Genomic DNA, 20,431 nt, shown 5'->3' on the forward strand with positions numbered 1-20,431 from the left:
CACTTTAAAAAACTACTAAAAACATTGCTTTCTTATAGCTTCATTTTAATGTAACCCTGATATTCTGTATATTAATTTAATTGTCATTTTTATCATATCACCGCAATTCATACTAGCCCCTACTTTCTCTGCTGTTCTCTTTCTGGATTTCTGTGGTGGCGATCTGTGTCACCACCACCTGATCAGGGCACCAGGCAATCCCTACATTGATAGATCGAAGGCCAGATGTCCACATGACCATCACCATCTAATTCTTCCATGTGAAGCCTGAAAACCATGAGGACTGATTGAGATCATTAATGTTAGGTAGAATGCCCAGTGGGGGCTGGGTGGTCTCATGGCCTTGGAACCCCTGCAGATTTTGTTTTTTTATTATGAGCCCTGTGGTTTTTTTTTTTTGGTTTTTTTTCTGTCCTACTTGGCCATCAGACCTTACTTTATTCTTTGTTACTTAGTATTGCCTAATCTTATTTTTATATTTTTCTTTTTTCTTTCTTCACCTTGTACAGCACTTTGAGCTACATTGCTTGAATGAAAATGAGCTGTATAAATAAATGTTCTTGTTGTTGTATATTATCTATCAGTCTTTGTGGGATTTCTTCTACTGGTTGTTAGGTTTTCGTTAATAAACTGGTCAATTGACCAAGTGTGTTTAAATACATGTGTGTGTGAATGTGCCCTGTGATGGACTGGTGCCCTTCCATTGCACTGATGGTACTAAGATAGGATTCGTACTTCATACTTCATGGACATGAATGGGCTGAAAGGGTTCAAATTGTACAGTATGAATGGATACTTAATAATGAATAAAAAATAATAAATGACCAGGTGTAACCAGCATTAAATGTTCTGTCTCTTCTACTCACAGATTCAGACATTTATGTGCACTAGGTAATTTACATGAATTTATATTGCAGTCATCTCTAACAGTCTCATACAATTACAGCCCTGGCCAAATTGAAGCCAACACATTAATTCTGGCCCTTGACAGCAGAACTGCAGCAAAAAATCCAAGCGGCAGAGGTGAGGTGCTACAAAACTGCTTTGGAGATTTCATACTTTGACCAACAACAAGTCCGTTGCATCATCCAACAACAATCAGCCAACTATGAAGACCTCCCCATGACAGTAAAGAGGAGAAAACTAAAATAGTATGGTCAGGCCACAAGATTTGAGAGCCTGTCTAGGACAATCTTGCAAGGAATGATCCAGTGAAAAAAGAAGAAGAGGCAGACAAAGAAAAGAATGGATGGACAACATCTCAGCGTGGACCCAAATGACTTTTACATAACTGGCAAGTACGGCGACAACTGGCTGAATGTTTAACTGTACAGCACTGCTATGAACAAAAACAGTCAAGAGACCCGAAGAAGAAAGAGAAGAATCTTTAACAAATATAGAGTATTCTGTTCCATGCTGTGTCTACAGGGGCTAATGTGGAGGATTCACAGGAAGGAATGTCAAAAGGAGCCAGGGACTTATGGTATGTCTACTTCCACCTCAAATGTCATTGACCCAATTCAAGCTCACTGAGGCCTGGAATGATTTTACCCATCTGTCTATCATCATCCTCAACCACAGGAGTCCAAGTTTTTAAAAAAAGCCACCGGTACATCTGCTCTTGTCTCTAAAGACACTTTGAAAAATCCATAATTTGTTAGCAAATGTAATCATTATGCCGTTTCACCAACCAATTCCAAGCCAAATAAATGGCATTGGGACCCCAATACTTTATTAAATCTCCTGTGTTTGCTTTCTTCACAATTCTTCACAATACCTAATGAAAATCTGGAGGCATTACTGAAAAGATATACATAATATGTGTATAAATACTGTATATTTGTACTTGATGCAGATGTGACTTAGCCTGGGTAAGTCAAAGGCGGCATGTAGCATGAGCTTCTATGCAGAGATGGTATAGAATGTCATAATCAAGATCAGATCAACATAAACATGTTGGGACACCTTAGTAAATCTAGTGATTATTATAGAAAAGCCGTATAATGACTTTTTCCCCTCTGTTCCTTCTAAAAAAAACTAGCCAATGTACCAGTCATTGCCTGGGTAAATTTATAGAATGATTTAAGGAAATAAATCAAAGGTTTATGTGTTTTTTTAAATGGTGACCCTATTATTATTACTAGTTGTCCCATCACAATCCACACTGTCTCTCCGTCAAAGTCTCTGCTCTCGTGAGTCAAACATTTGTTCTTTTTGGGTCCAATTGGACTCCAGAATTGTGGTAACTCCTTGCTGGGTTTTAACTATGAACATTGTCATGTCTGACTCATCTTCATCATTCAAAGTGGACAGTTCATAGTGCTTAAATTATGAAGAATAGATGACAAGGCAGGAGTTAAACAACAGCCCTCTGATTCTAATTTGTGTTACTCGCCACTTCTACTCTTGGTTGAGCCTCACCTAACACCCCTCTGCAAAAGCACACGGTACTCCTTTTCATATTACAGCGTTGCATGGGTGAGTAATTTTAAACTCTGGTCATTTTGCCTGCTAGTCTGCCGTTCAGTCTGTTCAGATGTTTCACTTGCTCTGAGCCTGCAGGTAGCACATGGAGGAAAAAGAAACACTTAAAAATTTAGGGTTCCAAAGAAGCCTATCATGTCTGTATGGTCCTAGAAAGCAACTATGTAAACTTTGGTCCACATTGGTCAAGAGGTGTAGGATTGTAAACAGAACATACAGATAGGCATTCTGTTTTGCATATACAGTAGGTAATCCTTATATTAATAGAAGCAGGAAAAGAAGAAGAAGAAATATAATAGAAAGAGAAAAAAGTTAATAGTTTAAAAGTGAAATAGTTTTTTCATCAAGAGGTGGTATTGGCTTTTGCATTGATTTTTTTTTTTACTCTGTCACTTTTCTTTAGAAAAGGTTAAAGATGCACAAAAATAGCACAGGCAATCAAACAACGAGAACCTTTATATCCTTCTATCTATGTACAGCTCATTGGTGACACCTTAAATTTCACAAATGTCATTCTCACACATATATTCCCAAGCAGAGTATAGCATAAAGTTATGCAAAATCTGAACGTGAATACAGTGAATATGTAGATATTAATAAACACACACAATGAATTCCAATTTGGATAAACTGCTTTAAGAATACAGATTTTAAGGCTGTGTCTGAGTTTTTAACTGTATTACCTCATTTTCACATTACATTTCGTTGTGTGCAACCACGTGTGTCATTTCCTCCATCTCTGTCATTTGGCAAACATTTGATATTTTTGGTATTTATTTGTCTTTGTCAGACTTCATGGCCATGAATGGGCTGAGCAAAGTAAAAGTTTTTGATACAGAAAAACAAGGAAACTAATGCCAAATAAATGCAGAGTTGTTGTAACTTTATACAATTGATAATATACAGACAGAAATATTTGTGTTAATTAATTGTAGTACTAGGGTGTTGTACCGTGTTAGCCATTATGAATATAGTGAGAAGTCAAGCAAAATGACAGCTTTTATTGGCTAACTAAAAAGATTACAATATGCAAGCTTTCAAGGCAACTCAGGCCCCTTCTTCAGGCAAGATGTAATGATTAATTAATTGCAAAGATTAAACTGTTACATAGGTATTTTTGCATTATAAGCATAGGAATCATAATAGGAACTGCATTACCCAGAATTCAGAAGAAAAAAATGAGAAGGAAGTTAGAGCACAATTGTTTCAAGGTTATGTGAAATTGTTCATTGTTGCGCTACACTAATTTACAATTAAACTTTGCTTCATACGGCACCTTATTGAAGTTCCTGTTTGCAAAAAGAGTGTTTATTCAAAATATAGTGTATAACAAAGTACATTCTACTTAAACATGTTATTATTATACAAGTATATATACAACAAGCTTTTAAGCATACAAGATGCATGTATGCATAGAAACGTGAAAGCATGCAACTCTTTTATCCATTTTTTCATCTTTCTTCTGTGCTTAAAACCGTAACTGCTTTGTCAAATGGGAGCTAATTTTTACATTTTCGACTAACCTCAAATATACATCCTTGGGAAGGTGGGAGGAAAATCAGAGTACCCAAAGGAAAGCCTTTTGGGAGAATGTGCAATCACCACACATGCAACGGCCAGGTTGGAACCGGGCACACCGGATCCATGATCCGGCAATTGTAGAAAATTAGAGCATGTGGGAAAAGAAACTGACATCTGCTTCAGAAAAAAAAAGAATTCTGCCGTTTTTATAGCCTTAATCTTTTTGTTACTGTATCTAACTTTTAGTTTGCTTTAGTTCAACTGTCAATTATTTTAGTGCTCTCATTGTAATTAATACAAGGATGATAGAGCCTCTTTTACTGTGGGCAGAACACACACTTGAACTCATCCTCTGAGGTTCGTAGCCTGAGTATTCATAATTGGAGTGTATTCTTTAATCGTAAAGCTTTGAATCAAATGTAACGCACGTTAAGTTAAGATGCCTAGCCTCTGAGGTTTTATTCTGCAACACACGCTAAGGAATAGCCTTGGGTTACCTGCATGTGAATCATTATTCATATAACACATGCTAAGTGAGTTACTTAGCCCCGGATGTTTTATTATAAAGCACATGCTAGTTAAACAGCACTCAATCTCCGAGGTTAAGTATTAGCCATAGTCATATTGCTTTTTAGGATTACATAACCTAATGCTTTACAAACAGTCAATTACTAACTCAAATATTACTGTAGCTGTAAGACTTATTAATCTCTTAAAGACAATATTGATCAAATAGACTGAAAGCAATAAAAGCACTAACTTGAAGTCAGATTAATGATCCACACTTCTGTTCTAACAATGGTCAAGAAACATGAGGCTGTAATGAAACTGGATGAATGGAAATGTCCGTCTTACCTTATGACCACATACAAGATCTACAGTGCATCCGGAAAGTATTCACAGTGCATCACTTTTTCCACATTTTGTTATGTTACAGTCTTATTCCAAAATGGATTAAATTTTTTCCTCAGAATTCTACACACAACACCCCATAATGACAACGTGAAAAAAGTTTACTTGAGGTTTTTGCAAATTTATTAAAAAAAAAACAAAAAACTGAGAAATCACATGTACATAAGTATTCACAGCCTTTGCTAAATACTTTGTCGATGCACCTTTGGCAGCAATTACAGCCTCAAGTCTTTTTGAATATGATGCCACAAGCTTGGCACACCTATCCTTGGCCAGTTTCGCCCATTCCTCTTTGCAGCACCTCTCAAGCTCCATCAGGTTGGATGGGAAGCGTCGGTGCACAGCCATTTAAAGATCTCTCCAGAGATGTTCAATCGTATTCAAGTCTGGGTTCTGGCTGGGCCACTCAAGGACATTCACAGAGTTGTCCTGAAGCCACTCCTTTGATATCTTGGCTGTGTGCTTAGGGTCGTTGTCCTGCTGAAAGATGAACCGTCACCCCAGTCTGAGGCCAAGATCGCTCTGGAGCAGGTTTTCATCCAGGATGTCACTGTATATTGCTGCAGTCATCTTTCCCTTTATCCCGACTAGTCTCCCAGTCCCTGCCGCTGAAAAACATCCCCACAGCATGATGCTGCCACCACCATGCTTCACTGTAGGGATAGTATTGGCTTGGTGATGAGCGGTGCCTGGTTTCCTCCCAACGTGACGCCTGGCATTCAATCTTTGTCTTATCAGACCAGAGAATTTTCTTTCTCATGGTCTGAGAGTCCTTCAGGTGCCTTTTGGCAAACTCCAGGTGGGCTGCCATGTGCCTTTTACTAAGGAGTGGCTTCCGTCTGGCCACTCTACCATACAGGCCTGATTGGTGGATTGCGGCAGAGATGGTTGTCCATTTTTTTATTTTTAATAAATTTGCAAAAACCTCAAGTAAACTTTTTTCACGTTGCCATTATGGGGTGTTGTGTGTAGAATTCTGAGGAAAAAAATGAATTTAATCCATTTTGGAATAAGGCTGTAACATAACAAAATGTGGAAAAAGTGATGTGCTGTGAATACTTTCCGGATGCACTGCACACAGTGCTACGTACTGCACCACCAAAATTACTGTTATTTCAGTATAACCTCTACATTAAACCATGAAACCAAAAGTTTATTTAGGCAGGAGAAAGAACAGAGCACCATGCATATATTCTATTAGTATATGGCTCCTTATTTTAGCTGTACTCTCTTGAGAAATCAATCTTTATTTCACTTTTCCAAAATGAGAAATGCACACCAAAAGGAATTAGTTTGAATCCAATATGTAGTGAATTAAATTCCTTATAAGTTTAAGGCTTAGGCCTTTTTACATTCAATGATTAATAGCACTGATAGCATTTAATCATTCCTACTGTTTGGAACCTCCTTCTTCTACACTTGCCCACCTTATTAGGATCCGAGTAAATTCCCATAAACTGTTTTATCTCATTGAAAGGATCAATACTTCCAGTCCTTCCAATATAACCTGCCATAAGGGATAATTACAAATATTTCTAAGGTGACTGTAGAGGGTCAAAGGGGTCAACATTAAAGACAGAAAGGTTCTTGAAATAGCATTGAACATACAGATCTTGGGCCTTATGCATAACGCTGTGTGTAGAATTCACACTAAAACATGGCGTACGGACAAAAGTGGAAATGTGCATACGCACAAAAAAATCCAGATGCATAAATCAGTGCGTTCGCCAACTTCCACGTTGTTCTGCTCCATAAATCCTGGTCAGCGTGAAAAGTAATGCACGTGCAATCGGCTGCCGCCACTCCCAAACTCCTCCCAGAATTATGCCTCTTTGAATATTCAAATCAATATAAATAGCCCTTAAGCTCAGCGTTCTGTGAAAAGGCAATGGCAAAAGCACGGGGGAAAAATAGAAGAATTTCAGCAAGTACCAAGTGGAGGCAAGGAAAAACTTACTATTTGTTGGTTTTAACAGTGGTATAAACAACAAAAAGAAGCTGATCGAGTGACATAGAGTGTTGGAGAAACTCGAAAGCTCAAGTTCACAAAGTCACACAATGCCCGAAATAAAAAAGAGGTTGTCATATATCAATGTCACCGTGAAAAGGCAAGTTGTAGCCCACTGTCTGACAGCTTATTAGGGTACAGAGAAAACAAAAAAAAATAGGGACACAGTGAGAAAAAAGCTCGAAATGTCAACTTTAATCTCAAAATTTCCACTTTAATCACGTAGTTTATTTTGTCATTAAAGTAGAACATCATAAACTTCATCTTTAAATCGTTTAATTTATTAGTTTCTCAAATATCATCAAAACTAATGTAGCATGTTAAATGCTTTGTTTTGTATGTGTTCTTCTACGTGCTCTATGTGTGTGACTCACTATGTGCTTCTTAAACGGGCTTTCTCTTCCTCCGAAAGGACACAGAATCCATTACATTCGTGATATTACATCTCTCTGAATATTTAAATACTAAGATGTATACTTGATATAATTTTCATGATGATAGGAGTTAAAGCATGTTATTAAACATGGGAACACGGTGGCGCTTTAACAGTGACAAGCTGGCGCCCTGTCCAGAGATTGTTCCTGCCTCACGCAAGATGCTTGCTATGGCGTGCGCGACCTTCGATTAAAAAATTTACTGCAGCAGTACTGTCTCTTTCAAATGTACTAACCCCCCAATTCCTGTCCTGCCATTTCTTTCTCCAAGTAACCAATCACCACACAATCAGCTCTGTAATAGATGTCAAGCTATCTGTAAGCTGAGAACGCAGATTCTTCAAAACTTTTAAGGAACATTGAAATATCTTCATAGTACATGTTTAATTATTCTAACCATCTATCCATCCAATGTCGTGCCAGCCTCATTAAGAATACAGCGTGAGGCAAAAACAATCCCTGAACTAGCTAGCACTGCGACACCGTGTCCTCACAAATTTAATTATTAACAATCTAGATTATTTAAATGATGTTAACATTTTATCTGTATAATGTAATAAACATATTTTGCTGCATTTCATCTTAAAAATGATATCATCATCATACTGTATGTAAGTACGTTCTTTATAAGGTGGCTCAGGTTGTGCAATATTATAACTGTATCGCAAGTTTACAGTGAGGTGATTGTACTAGTAAGTACAAACAGTTCTACAAGGAGCACTTGATGGACTGATTGAGTGCATTTATAGTTCTTGGGATGAAACTATTTCTGAACCGCGAGGTCCGTACAGGAAAGGCTCTGAAGCCGCGGTTCATACAGGAAAGGCTCTGAAGCACTTGTTGTATGAGAGCAGTTCAAATAGTGCATGGCTGAGGCAGCGTGTGCTTGATGCTGTACTCTGATAATTCTCTTTCTGGTCAGCTGCTGTAGAGCTGCGATTCCACACTCAGATACAGTGGGATAAATGCTATGTGTGGTGCATTGAGAGAAACAACGCTAAAGCAGCTATGGTATTTGGAATAGTTTGGCCATTCCTTGGACCATTATATTGTTACAGGTTAATTACAATCAGATGCCATAAACTAATAAACAATATGTGATTAATTTCAATGTATTTGATAAAGCCGTGTCAGGGATGTGGATCTAAAAAAGAAAGGGAAACCACACTGGAACAAAAGCACTGCTTTGACGCTGGATGCCGCCAGTTTGCAAAACCAAGTGGAGAACTTGCATACGCCAAGCATTTATCTGGTGTGAAAATGTGCTTGGCTTTACATCAAGTTTAGGTTTTATACATTGTGATGTGAGTGTGGAAACGGGAATACGCAACATTTTTGTGCATACACACCGTTTATACATGAGGCCCCTGGTCCGTTCTATGCTTTCAACCAATGTATTATTATACTGTAATAGTGCGAGGTTCAAATAACCTAATTAAATAGGACTTGATAGAGTGTTGGTCCTGGAGACACCAATTCAAAAGTTTACATCCCACCTCTAACTGCAGAATCTGTGAAATCTATTATTCTTGTAAAAATACAACCTGAAATGTATTAAACAAAATAAAGGTCAATTACACATCAGTGTCATTGGGACAAGGAGAAGCCACTGTCTCTGTTTTCCTTCAGTTTTAAACATGACGCTGTAGTCCATACTTGCCTTTTTTAGAGTCTACAAAGATCAAATGGTTACAAACATGAAATGTCTTACCACCTAGCACTTAGTAGTGTATCAGCACTACCAAGACAGAATCGGATTAATTGAAGGAAGGAGCTGCTGTGCAATCATTGACATTTCACTTGCCCTGATTTTAGACTCATCATTGGCTGCACACCGATCTATGCATGTATACCTAACAAGCTCAAGAGGATTTGATTGCTATGCCTTGCACTGAGGTGATCTTTTTAAATGCTTCAGGAAAGGAAAATTAAAATGAACATAAATACCAGTAACTCATGTTAAAATTACATCTTGATATTTTGGCTGTATTTCTTTTTGCAAAAAAAAAAGAATTGAAATGTCTGACAACAAAGGAAAAAAAGCATCATTTACAGCTTTAAATAGATTGAATTTGGTGTGTGACAAGAAAGGTGTTGAAATCTTATTAAGGTATATGGATTTTTTGCTTAATTTTGATCATTGTGAAATACTCTACAAAGCTGACCTATTAATCTATCCATCCATTTATTTTGTGCAATGCTTAATTCAATTCAGGATTGAGAGGTAAAAAATGAATAAATGCATAAACTGTGTGCTGTGTTGAATGTTTGTTGTGCTAAGGGCATAGCTGAATTACAGCCAAATAAAGGTCATATTAAAGGGGCAGTGGTAGTAGCAGTAGCAGTATCACATATACAGAATACAGTGAAATTCTTACTTCTGTCTATCCGACATGTAACACGTCTCCAGTCTTGTGCAGTGCCGTGATACGCAAGAATGTCACAAATCAGCGTTCCTTTTTGTACGCTGAGCTGGTCATTTAGGTTAAACATATATTTTAATCTCAGCCATATCATCAGTGAAGCTATTGTACAGTATGAAGGATATTTTCTTACAATTGTAATTTTAGGAATAGTCTGACATTGTAAAGCCTGAGGGTGGGTTTTAAGTCTGATTGATCAGACAGCCAATGTATCATCTACAGACAAGCCACCCCATTCCTGGACCATAATGTTTGAACACTTACAAAACATCTGTATTTACAAGTACAGTCTCTTCTATTATTCTTTGCCCTTCACTGCCACCCAGTTGCACTACACATTAGTCTTTCAATAAATGAGAGGAGACCATTCAGTCCATCAGGCTTGTTTGTTTAGCTAAGCTGTCTCAGTATCTCATCCTGATAAGTCTGAATGGTTGTCAAGGTTTCTACTTTAACTACATGGCTTGGTAGTTTGTTTTAGATTTCCTCAACTCTTTACGTATAGAAGTGCTTTCTAGTATCCCTTCAATATCCACTGATGTCCTCAAGTACATGATTCACCCTTCACCTGAGACAATTCTGCTGGCTCAACTTTATCAATGTCTTTAAAGATTTTGAGGACCTAGATTATGTCACCACACAGTCTCCTCTGCTAGGTACCTAACAGATTTGATTCTCTTAAGTCTGTCAGAGTAGGACAAATCCTTAAACTCTGGGATGCACTTGGTTGCGCTCCTCTTGTGCTGTTATGTCTTTCTTGTAGTGTGGTAACTACAACTGCACTCAGTACTCCAGATGTGGTCTCACTAGAGTGATATAGTCTGAGCATAACATCCTCTGATTTATATTCAACAGCTTTTATGATACAACCTATACATAAACGATAGATGGGCACAGAGAGGAACAGAGGAGAAACATCCATCCATCCATCCATCCATCATAAAAAGTTTAGATTACATCTTTAGATAGATAGATAGATAGATAGATAGATAGATAGATAGATAGATAGATAGATAGATAGATAGATAGATAGATAGATAGATAGATAGATAGATAGATAGATAGATAGATAGATAGATAGATAGATAGATAGAAACCTGCAGGGGTGCTTGGGAATTGGAGTCCACAAGTGCAGCCCTGTCAGGCATCCAGGGTTTCAGTAGAGAATCCAGTCCCTACTTCTTTTATGGCCTGGAAGTGCATCCCAGATGACATGACATGGCCCCAGAAGCATACTCAGGTTCGGCATAAAAGGAAGCCCGCTGTCACACATGGATGAGTCAGAGTCGGGAAGCACCAGGCAAAACTAAGTGGAGGTAGATAAGGAGGAAGAATTGCATGCTTATTATGTATTTTCATTATGCTTGTACTGCGGTGGGTTGGCACCCTGCCCTGGATTGGTTCCCTGCCTTGTGCCCTGTGTTGGCTGGGATTGGCTCCAGCAGACCCCCGTGACCCTGTGTTCGGATTCAGCGGGTTGGAAAATGGATGGATGGATGGATTATGCTTGTACAACTGGTCAAAGAGGAGATTTGGAAAGGTGCTTGTGAGGAGAATAAAAATCCTTTATTTTATTCTACAAACATGTGGTACTTTACTGTGTCTGTAGTTTCGGTCTCTCTTGCGCCCCCTCGTGGTTACAACAGATAGGCAGATAGATAGAAATGCACTTCAGTATTTCATAGAAACAGATATGAAAGACACTATATAACAGATAGATAGATAGATAGATAGATAGATAGATAGATAGATAGATAGATAGATAGATAGATAGATAGATAGATAGATAGATAGATAGATAGATAGATAGTACTTGATTTATCCCAAAATGAAACATACTCTTAAGTGAAGTGAACTGAATGTGTAGCTCAAACGCATTTAGTCACACATGTCTCTCTAGAAGGACTTCTGAGGAAGATACTTCTTTTTGTGTGACATCTGTTTGTTCTCTCCGTACGTGGGCCTTACACGTGCCTGCTTTGCTTGATTTGAAAGAAAACAATGGAAAATTCCCATCATACCTAATATCCAAAAAACCTGTGTGTCAAAGAGGTGTCATTACTGCTGGGGTGAATCGGTAATAACATGCTTTATATTATTCACATATGCGTGTTGTGTATTCTCAGAATAACACACATAGCTGAAAGCCATAAGAAGAGTTGAGCCCTTGCAAAGTCACTAGAGTAATGAATAATTTTATAGAAATGAGACTTGCAAGGAATCTTTTGTCTACCAATACATCTTGTGATTAACAAAAGTAAGTATTTTTAATCTGATGGTATCTAAAGTGTTGCCTGTTCCTATTTATTTAGAATGTTTTTACTAACAAAGCAAACTCCTACTGTGATACTGTGAAGCAGATTTTTTCAGATTTGTTTCTCTGTAAACACTCACCAGGGAGTCATGCTTAGTCTTTTGTTGCATTGTTTTACATTAACACAAGCAGTGCAGTGTTTTTGCAATACACAAATGCAGTATTGACTTAAATTATGGTGCATAATTGTTTTGAAAAATACAATGCTATATTTTGCACATTTTATATATATTCAGTTTAGTAAGTTTGAAATTTTGATTGTACTGAAATAGCAATAATATAATACAGCATGTTTTGTCACTGTATGTGGTGGATGATGGAGGGTGTTCTTAAGTTGTCCCCTTGCCCTAACTTTGTCAAGGAGGGCAAAGAAGTGCATTTAATTTGAAACAAAAGGAGGAATGCAAAGCACAAAAATAACAAAGGAAAGCAAATGACTCGCTGTGGCTCTGGGACAGCTTAAACTTGACCTGTAGGTGATGTACACTTTGTTACAAAAAAATACCACACCAAACGTTCCACTTTCTTATTTCCCATACCTCTTTCTATCACTTCACATTCTCACATTCAGAACACTTAGGATGGGAAGAGCATTTAATTGCCAACCAAGAAACCCTGGGTAAATCCATCAACTACTACTGAGGTCAGATTTTCCCTCTGGATCTCCTGGTGCCATGCAGCTAAAGCATTGCCTAGAGGCTTGAATTATCCTTGAAGTGTTGAGCATTTGTTCTTCTTCAAAGTTCCATGAGATGGCTGGGTAGCAGCAAGACAAAAAGAACATGCAGGAGCTCCCTGCTACCAGCTATTGTACTGGAGAAACTCCTAATCTGTTCCTCATTCTGCCACAGTATAATTTTGATTTATCTGACCCTCAGAGTATCTCTGTCCACTCCATATTGGTCAAAGCCTAACTACATTAATGGTGTCTTCCAGGACAACTCCCATTAAGGCATCTTCTGTCCTCTACTGTCTGAAAGGGCCTATAGTCCTGACTAGGTACCAATCAACCAATCAAAAGACAACAAAGAGCCCCTAGTGACGCTACTGACATTAAAATTGATTCAATGTTAAATTCTGCGAACCCTCTCATAGATTTATGTGTGTGTGTGTGTGTGTGTGTGTATGTGTCTGCACCCTGTCGCTTTCAGCAATATGAATGGTCAGTTTGGCTTTCGTGTGATTGGCCTTTTTTGCTTTAGTGGATGTGACTGAAACAGGAAGTACAAGTGTTAGACACACAAAAAGGAGAAACAACATCGGAGAAACACTGACAGAGTCGCCTTTGAAGACGAGAAGTATAAAAACAGACAGGAGGTAAGAAAGGCGCCTCGAAAATAATGGCCAAGTCTGAGAAGTAGGCTTTGCAGGAACATGTTCATTCAGACACACTCAGATAACTACAGAGTAAAGGTGCTGAAGGTACACTTAGAGCAAGAGATATCAAATATTTTTAAATTACGTGGTATTACAAATATAAATCATAATACAAAATTCTCAAACAAACTGAATTCTGCTCAGGAACTTGCGGATGAGAGTCTTTCCTGGAAATAGAGTGGGCACCAGTGCATTGTGGGCCATGTCACACACATACACCTGGACATTTCCTTGGCCTTTCCTGGCCTTTTCATAATGCTTAACAAATCAAACACACATGACTTTGGCGTTTAGGAAGAAAACCTGGATCCAGGGAATCTGTATACTGTACATGTTTATAATGAACATGCCCTTTGTAATATATAATTTGTATGTATCTGCTTTTGTGGCTCCTCAGCTTTTCACTGTGTTACAATCAGACAGCCGTATAAGACTCAGGGTTACTGCTTGTATGTATCTGGGTGTTCCATTGTTTGATTGACTTTTTTTGTATCAGATTGCAAGCTGGATTGCATTTCGTACTGTTGGTTTGGATACACTGCTTTGTCAGATCAACAGGTAACATGGAATATTGCATTTGTAATAAATTAAAATAATTTTGGTTAATTGAAAGAAAATGGCAAGTTTAAAAACAAATGGTAGAACTGCATAACTTAGAAAACAGATCAGCAAAGAGAAGGTTAACAGGGAGTTTCTAAATATTCCTTTTTTATTTTCTTAAACGTTCTTCTTTCCAGCTTTACAAGTCTACTTTTTCTCTCCTGAACTAACACACCTACACATCATGAAGGACATCTGAGAAGTGGGGTTGTGTCAAGACAGATGCTTGGTTGTGATATAGCAGGGTCCATTTACCAAGAGTAATATCCTTAAAAAGGTTTTCCTTAACTGTGAGCTCCTTGCGCTTTCCTTTTTTTGACCTTGTACCTAAAGTGATACAGATGCTGCATATGGGATTAAAAAGTTTGGGAGCGCATTAAATCAGATGAGAAACATCAATATATCAATGCCTTTCTCTTTGTCCCCATTACTTAATCAATGTCATATTCCCTACTTAGCTGTTATATCTACAAAAAAGGTCATTTTAATCCAAGCACACTCCATTTGGCCATCCATATTTTTTTCTAGCAAGAGTTTCAGGAGCTTCCTTCAACAACAGCATACACAAAGTTAACCCCAATATATTTTCGAACAAGACTGTTATTTATTGTCATTTCAACATGACTCATGCCAGCACCATGTTACCTTCAAGGGTGTTTGATGCCACTTCTGGTGGAGGGACACTGGCTGCTGCAAAGCCAAGCTTTAGCTCTCTTTTATTACAGCCATCGCTGCTGTGCAGCATTGGCTCTGCTTGTGTGGCACTTCTGAGTAGATTTCTTTGGCTTTGTTAATCTTTAAAAGTGTAAATGTGTGGGAGTTTACAGTTGATTGTGCTCCACTGCAATATGAAACAAATGACATCAGCTATCTTGGAAGTACGGCATACGTCAAGGTCGGGGATATATTAGACGGTAAGCTGACATTTAGCACTGCCAGTCAATGTATTGAACGTGGAAGATATGGGCAGGCATAAAGACCTGAGTGACTTTGTTAAGGGCAAATGACTGGGTCAGAGAATTTGTGAAAAAGAAAGCCTTACGGGGTGCTTGCAGTCAGCCATGGTGAGTTTCTACCAACAGTGGTCCGAGGTGGGAAAAGCATGTACCACTGACAGGTTTTTGAGTGACTAAGACTAATCGATACGAGAGGTCTACAAAGATTATCTTATCTAGTAAGAAACAAAAGAAGGACTACAGTGGCAAAAATCACATATAATTTTTATAAAGGTTATGGGAGTAATGGATTACAACACACAGTGCATTGAGCACTGTAGCCGCAGGACAGTCAAAATGCCCATGCTAACTTCCTGTTCACCACGGAAAGCACCTACAATGGACATGCAAGCATCAGAAGTGGACCCATGGATCAATGGAAGAAGGTCACCTGGTCTGATAAATCCCATTTGGATGTACTATGGGAAGAGGACAAGCAGGTAGAGGGGCTGTGATGCTTTCGGTGATGTTCTGATGGGAAACCTTAGGTCCAGTCATTCTTGGGGATGCTAATTTAAGGTGTACCACATTGTTGCAGATCACGTACACCCCTTCATGGCAATGGTATTCCATGATGAAAGTGGCATCTTTCAGAAGGATAATACCCCATGCCAAACTGCATAGATTATTAGGAAAAGGTTTGAGGAACATGACAAAGAGTTTAAGGTGTTACCTTGGACTCTAGATTCCCCAAATGTCAATCCAATCAAGCATCTGTGTGATGTGCTAGAAGAACAAGTTCAATCTGTTCTCCAAGTTGCTTCTCCATGAACTTACAAGATATAGAGGCTCTGCTGCTAACATCCTAATGCCAAATACCACGGGACACTTTCAGAGGTCTTGTAGAGTCCATGCCTTGGCAGGATTGAGCTGTTTTTGTAGTACCCAGATGAGCAACAGTATATTAGGTCACAATGTTTTGGCTTCCTCACACATCTCAAAGAGATGCATTTTAGATTAATTAGTTACTAGTGAAACACGCACACCCATGGTCCTAAAACAAAATGCAAGTAAAAAACAAATTAACGGTAAGGAGCTGTTGATATTTATGTTTTCTAAATAATTTCTTGTTTCAGTTCCTCTAGAAGTTTTAATGTAGTTTGCTGCTTCTGGTGGGTCATTTAGAGCAAGCAAAATGTTTCTGTTTTGGCAACACTTTGTTTTGTTGTCTACATGAAAAAACACAGCTTGACATTGATCACATCAGTGATGTAACATGCTAAGTTGTGATGTTTCCATGATGCTCAGCAGATGTCGCTCCTTTCCTTTTTTTTCTGCCATTATAGCTGTTATCTCCTTGCTGTAACCATGCAACCACAGGTCACTTTGCTGTTCTGTATTGATCTTTAATAAAGTTTGATGTTTGATGATCAATAAACAATACTCACACTTGATTATGAATTCTGAACAAGTACATGTCACGGTGCAGTTCTGTCCTTGGAGCATTCTTGCATTCTGTGTCCTGTATTTTGTCTTGTATGCCTATGAACCATTGCATTTGTCTGCTGCTTAACTGCTTAGTATTCAGGATTATTTCTTGCCTAACAATGTGGTTCAGTGTCTTGTCTGCTGAATCTTTTTCATTCTGCCATAATTTAATCACGCTCTGTGTGTCATGATCAGGGCTGAATTTTAGGGTCCTATTGCTTTTTCTGTAACAGATGGCATTTTGCATCATCGTCATCAGGGTTGCGTCCTGCGTTTCTAGGGGTATGGTCTGCAGGGTTGTGTCCTCGAGCTTTTTGGCACAATGGGACAAAAGGTCAGAGAATGCACTAAGCTTTATCCAATCTGTGGATAAATTCTTTAAATCCAAAGGAAACACGCTCTTAGCTTTTGATCTTCGTGTCTTGGCTGGTTTTGACTTCTTGCCTGATTTTTAACTTTGATTCTTGCCTCTTGTCTAGATTTCAGTCACTTTATTTATATTTTATCTGTTTTGTTTTGCCTTTTGCATGCATCTCCTGGTTCATCTCAAGAAATTAATTGTTTCCTGCCTAGCCAGGACACTGTAATGTGCTTGTTGCACAGTAGATGTCTCTGCTCTTCTTTTTCTTTCTTCTTAATGTCGTGTTCTTCATCATGTAAATGGCACCCCTGATTTGTGTGATGCTAAGATGATGTTGCTGCTGTTCTTTAACTTTCCGCCATTTCATTTGGTTTTGCATTCACTGTTTAATGATAAACACACTGGTTTCTGCTACCTAAAATTTTTGGAATATACAGAATGAATCAGGTCATAGGCTTTAAATTAGGACCAAGATTAAGTTTCTAGCCCCAGTATTTCATGAGTCATCCTAGCAGACCTTAGCATTTTCTTATATGTGATTATTCTAATTTGGCCCTGTGTGTCTCTGAGTTTGCTTCCTGTCACATCTAATACTACCAAGATATACTGTGACCATCAGTGACTTTAAGATGGATTAAACTGGCTTCAGAATATCATTTTAAATCAGACTGCCTGGTGCATGTTACCTTGTTGCTTATTTGTGTATTGGTTCAACTGATGGTAATAAATCTTGCTAGTGTTTCTTATAAAATGCAATCCCTAAATATAAATATAAGTTGGTATTTTGAGATCAACAGGATCACATTGTCCAAAATAAATAATATAACATTCCCAGACATAGAATGATCTCAATGAGGGCCTCAGAGGACCAACACTTATAAAAGCAGCATTAGGTACAATGGAGGAACCAGCCTTGGACGTGACACCAGTCTATTGCAGGGCCCACTCACATACTATTTCACAACCGACCAGCTAACAATCACCAAAAAGCATATGTTTGGGATGTGGGAAGAAAATTGGAGTACCCAGAGATAAGCACATGGAGGAAAAAGGAGAACATGAAAACTCAAAATGACTAGAAAGGGGATTTAAACAAAGGATCTTGCAAAAGCAATACAATCAGAATGCCACCTGATAATGTGGTTGAATATATTATATGAATCTCAGATGTCCATAATTGGAGCATTTCATTCATGCAGACCTTTTACCAAACTAAAGCACAGATACTGCAGATCCGAGGAATACTACACAAATCACAGACATCCACGTGCTGTTGTGAAGTTCCTTTGCTGTTTTTTATTTCCAGATCTCATTATCTTCTATACTCTAACGTAATTATAAATAATCATTTATGTTTTCTGACTTCTGTCTGGAAAGTCTTCTGTCTGTGTGGAGTCTGCACAAGCTCTCTGTGTCTGTGTGTGTTTTTCATGGTGTCCTCAGGTTTTCCTACTGCGTTCCAAAGACATGTGTGTTAAGTTATTTGACAGTTCTGCATTGGTCCTCTGTGAGGTTAGGTGTGTTCATAAATGTGCCCCATCCACAATGTTTCTTGGGGTGGCATCAGCCCATGCATCCCAGAATTGGATTAACTTTCAGTAAGGTAAGATGGATGTTCCATTGTTTTGAAACTTTAACACAATACCATGCAGCAGGAAATTTGATTTTCATCTTACCAAATTTGATTTTTTAATGTCAAAGTGTACAATAAATCTCATTAACCAAATTTTTGGATTCCAATCGATCAGGTCCCAGAAGGGAGTTTAGGCCTATGTCAAGAACATATATATAAAGGTTGTGTTTTGAATAGAAAAGTTATGAGCCTTGTCCTTTTGAAAAATAAAAATGACAGCTGATCTCTGGAGTAAAGAATAATATAAAAGTCACAATGACATATGTGACATATCCGCCTGTAGACAAATAAAGAGATAATTAATACAAATGCTGCCTTTGAGGTTTCAGGGTCACAAAACAGCAGCTGGCTAAACCACCTTTAAATTTCCGTCAAAGCGTTTAGTCTCCTGTAGCTTGAACAGTGTTCTGCATGAATATTGCTCATCTCGAAGTACATATCCCCTTATTTTTTAATAATAATGATTCTGCATCAATAGATGACATGCTAAGAAGTAATTTTACATTATTCTGCAGAGATTAGAGTGGTTAGCCTCCATGCAGGTACTCCTCATCCCAGCAGCTTTCATAGGCTTACAAGCGGATGCTGTGTCATGTCTTCTTACATTCAATCAAGTAACAGTAGACACGCAGGCACTTCATTCATATCACGCCTGCCACGATGAGTGGATTTAGCAGTTTCCAGTCAATCATTTTTTAAATAACTAATAACTGAACACCATCTCCAAAAACCTTTCTCCATACAATGTAATAAACATAGCATTTACTAGCACAGGACTGAAACACGAGGCAGCGATAGACAATTTGGAATGCAAAAATGTGTTTTACCTGTTAACTATAAGGCACATAAGGTTGGAGTTTGTGCCATAATGGCTCCAGCTGAAGCTCACATTCACACTATAGGATGTCACTGATGATACTAACCAAATGAGAAATCCACCGAGCTGAAATCCTGTCTTCTGATATACTGTAGTCTAAGTTCAAGTTTAACTTCTAGTTTATTTTCATGTGCGCAGCAGACAGAGAAATTTTTCATTGAATGTTGTGACACACACGAGTCTGGGGAGAGTCTCATGAGGATGAGTTTAAAACACAGGGAGAAGAAAAAGTGTGAGACACCAGTATTAACGTGGTTTCTGTGTCCCATAGAATGGAGGAAAAGGCATAAGAAGATGACCGACGTCATTTCCGTGAATGACACCGCTAGCCCCACCTCTTCTGGTCTCATCGCCATACTAGGAATCAACGTTCAATGCTAGACCTACTGTGGAAGAGGATTGTGCTCTGAAGGAACATACCTTTGCAAGCCATTGGTGGAGTTTTAGGGGGGCCCTTAATGGATGCATGTTACTAAAATAAATATCAAATAAAGGATTATATTTTTGCCTCAAAGTTTTGTTTTCAAGGTCACATCTAATGTAAACATGCTTGTAATCTACGAATTAAATAATTTAATCTATCCTACCTAAGCAACTCTTCGTTGCACGGCACCTACCCTTAAAACAGAGAAACATTCTTTACTACATAAATTACGGATTAGTTAACTGTTTGAGCTTTAGCTTGAAGTAGGTCATTTCAGATTGTATATTTTTCACTCAGTGTTTTCCTTCTTTAAATGTCAGATAATTGCTTATGTCAGCAGAACATATCATGAAGCAACATTTTAAATGACCACAAAGTCTTGTGTGTCCATTTTATATTCTTGAATGTACCTTTTGTATAAGCAGCTGTGCAGCCATTTGAGCAAACCTCAATTACAAGTCACACACATCTGATTACAAAATACTTAATAAACAAAAACATCCCATTGATGAAGTAAATAAGAAATTAAAAATGCTTTAACTTTCCATCAATCCATCGGTTTTCTAAACCTACTTATCCAAAGCAGGGAGACAGGGAAGCTGAAGCCCAACCCAGCAGACTTCGGGAGCAAAACGCAATC

Source organism: Erpetoichthys calabaricus, chromosome 8 (genome assembly GCF_900747795.2).
Source record: "Erpetoichthys calabaricus chromosome 8, fErpCal1.3, whole genome shotgun sequence".
Lineage (NCBI taxonomy): Eukaryota > Metazoa > Chordata > Cladistia > Polypteriformes > Polypteridae > Erpetoichthys > Erpetoichthys calabaricus.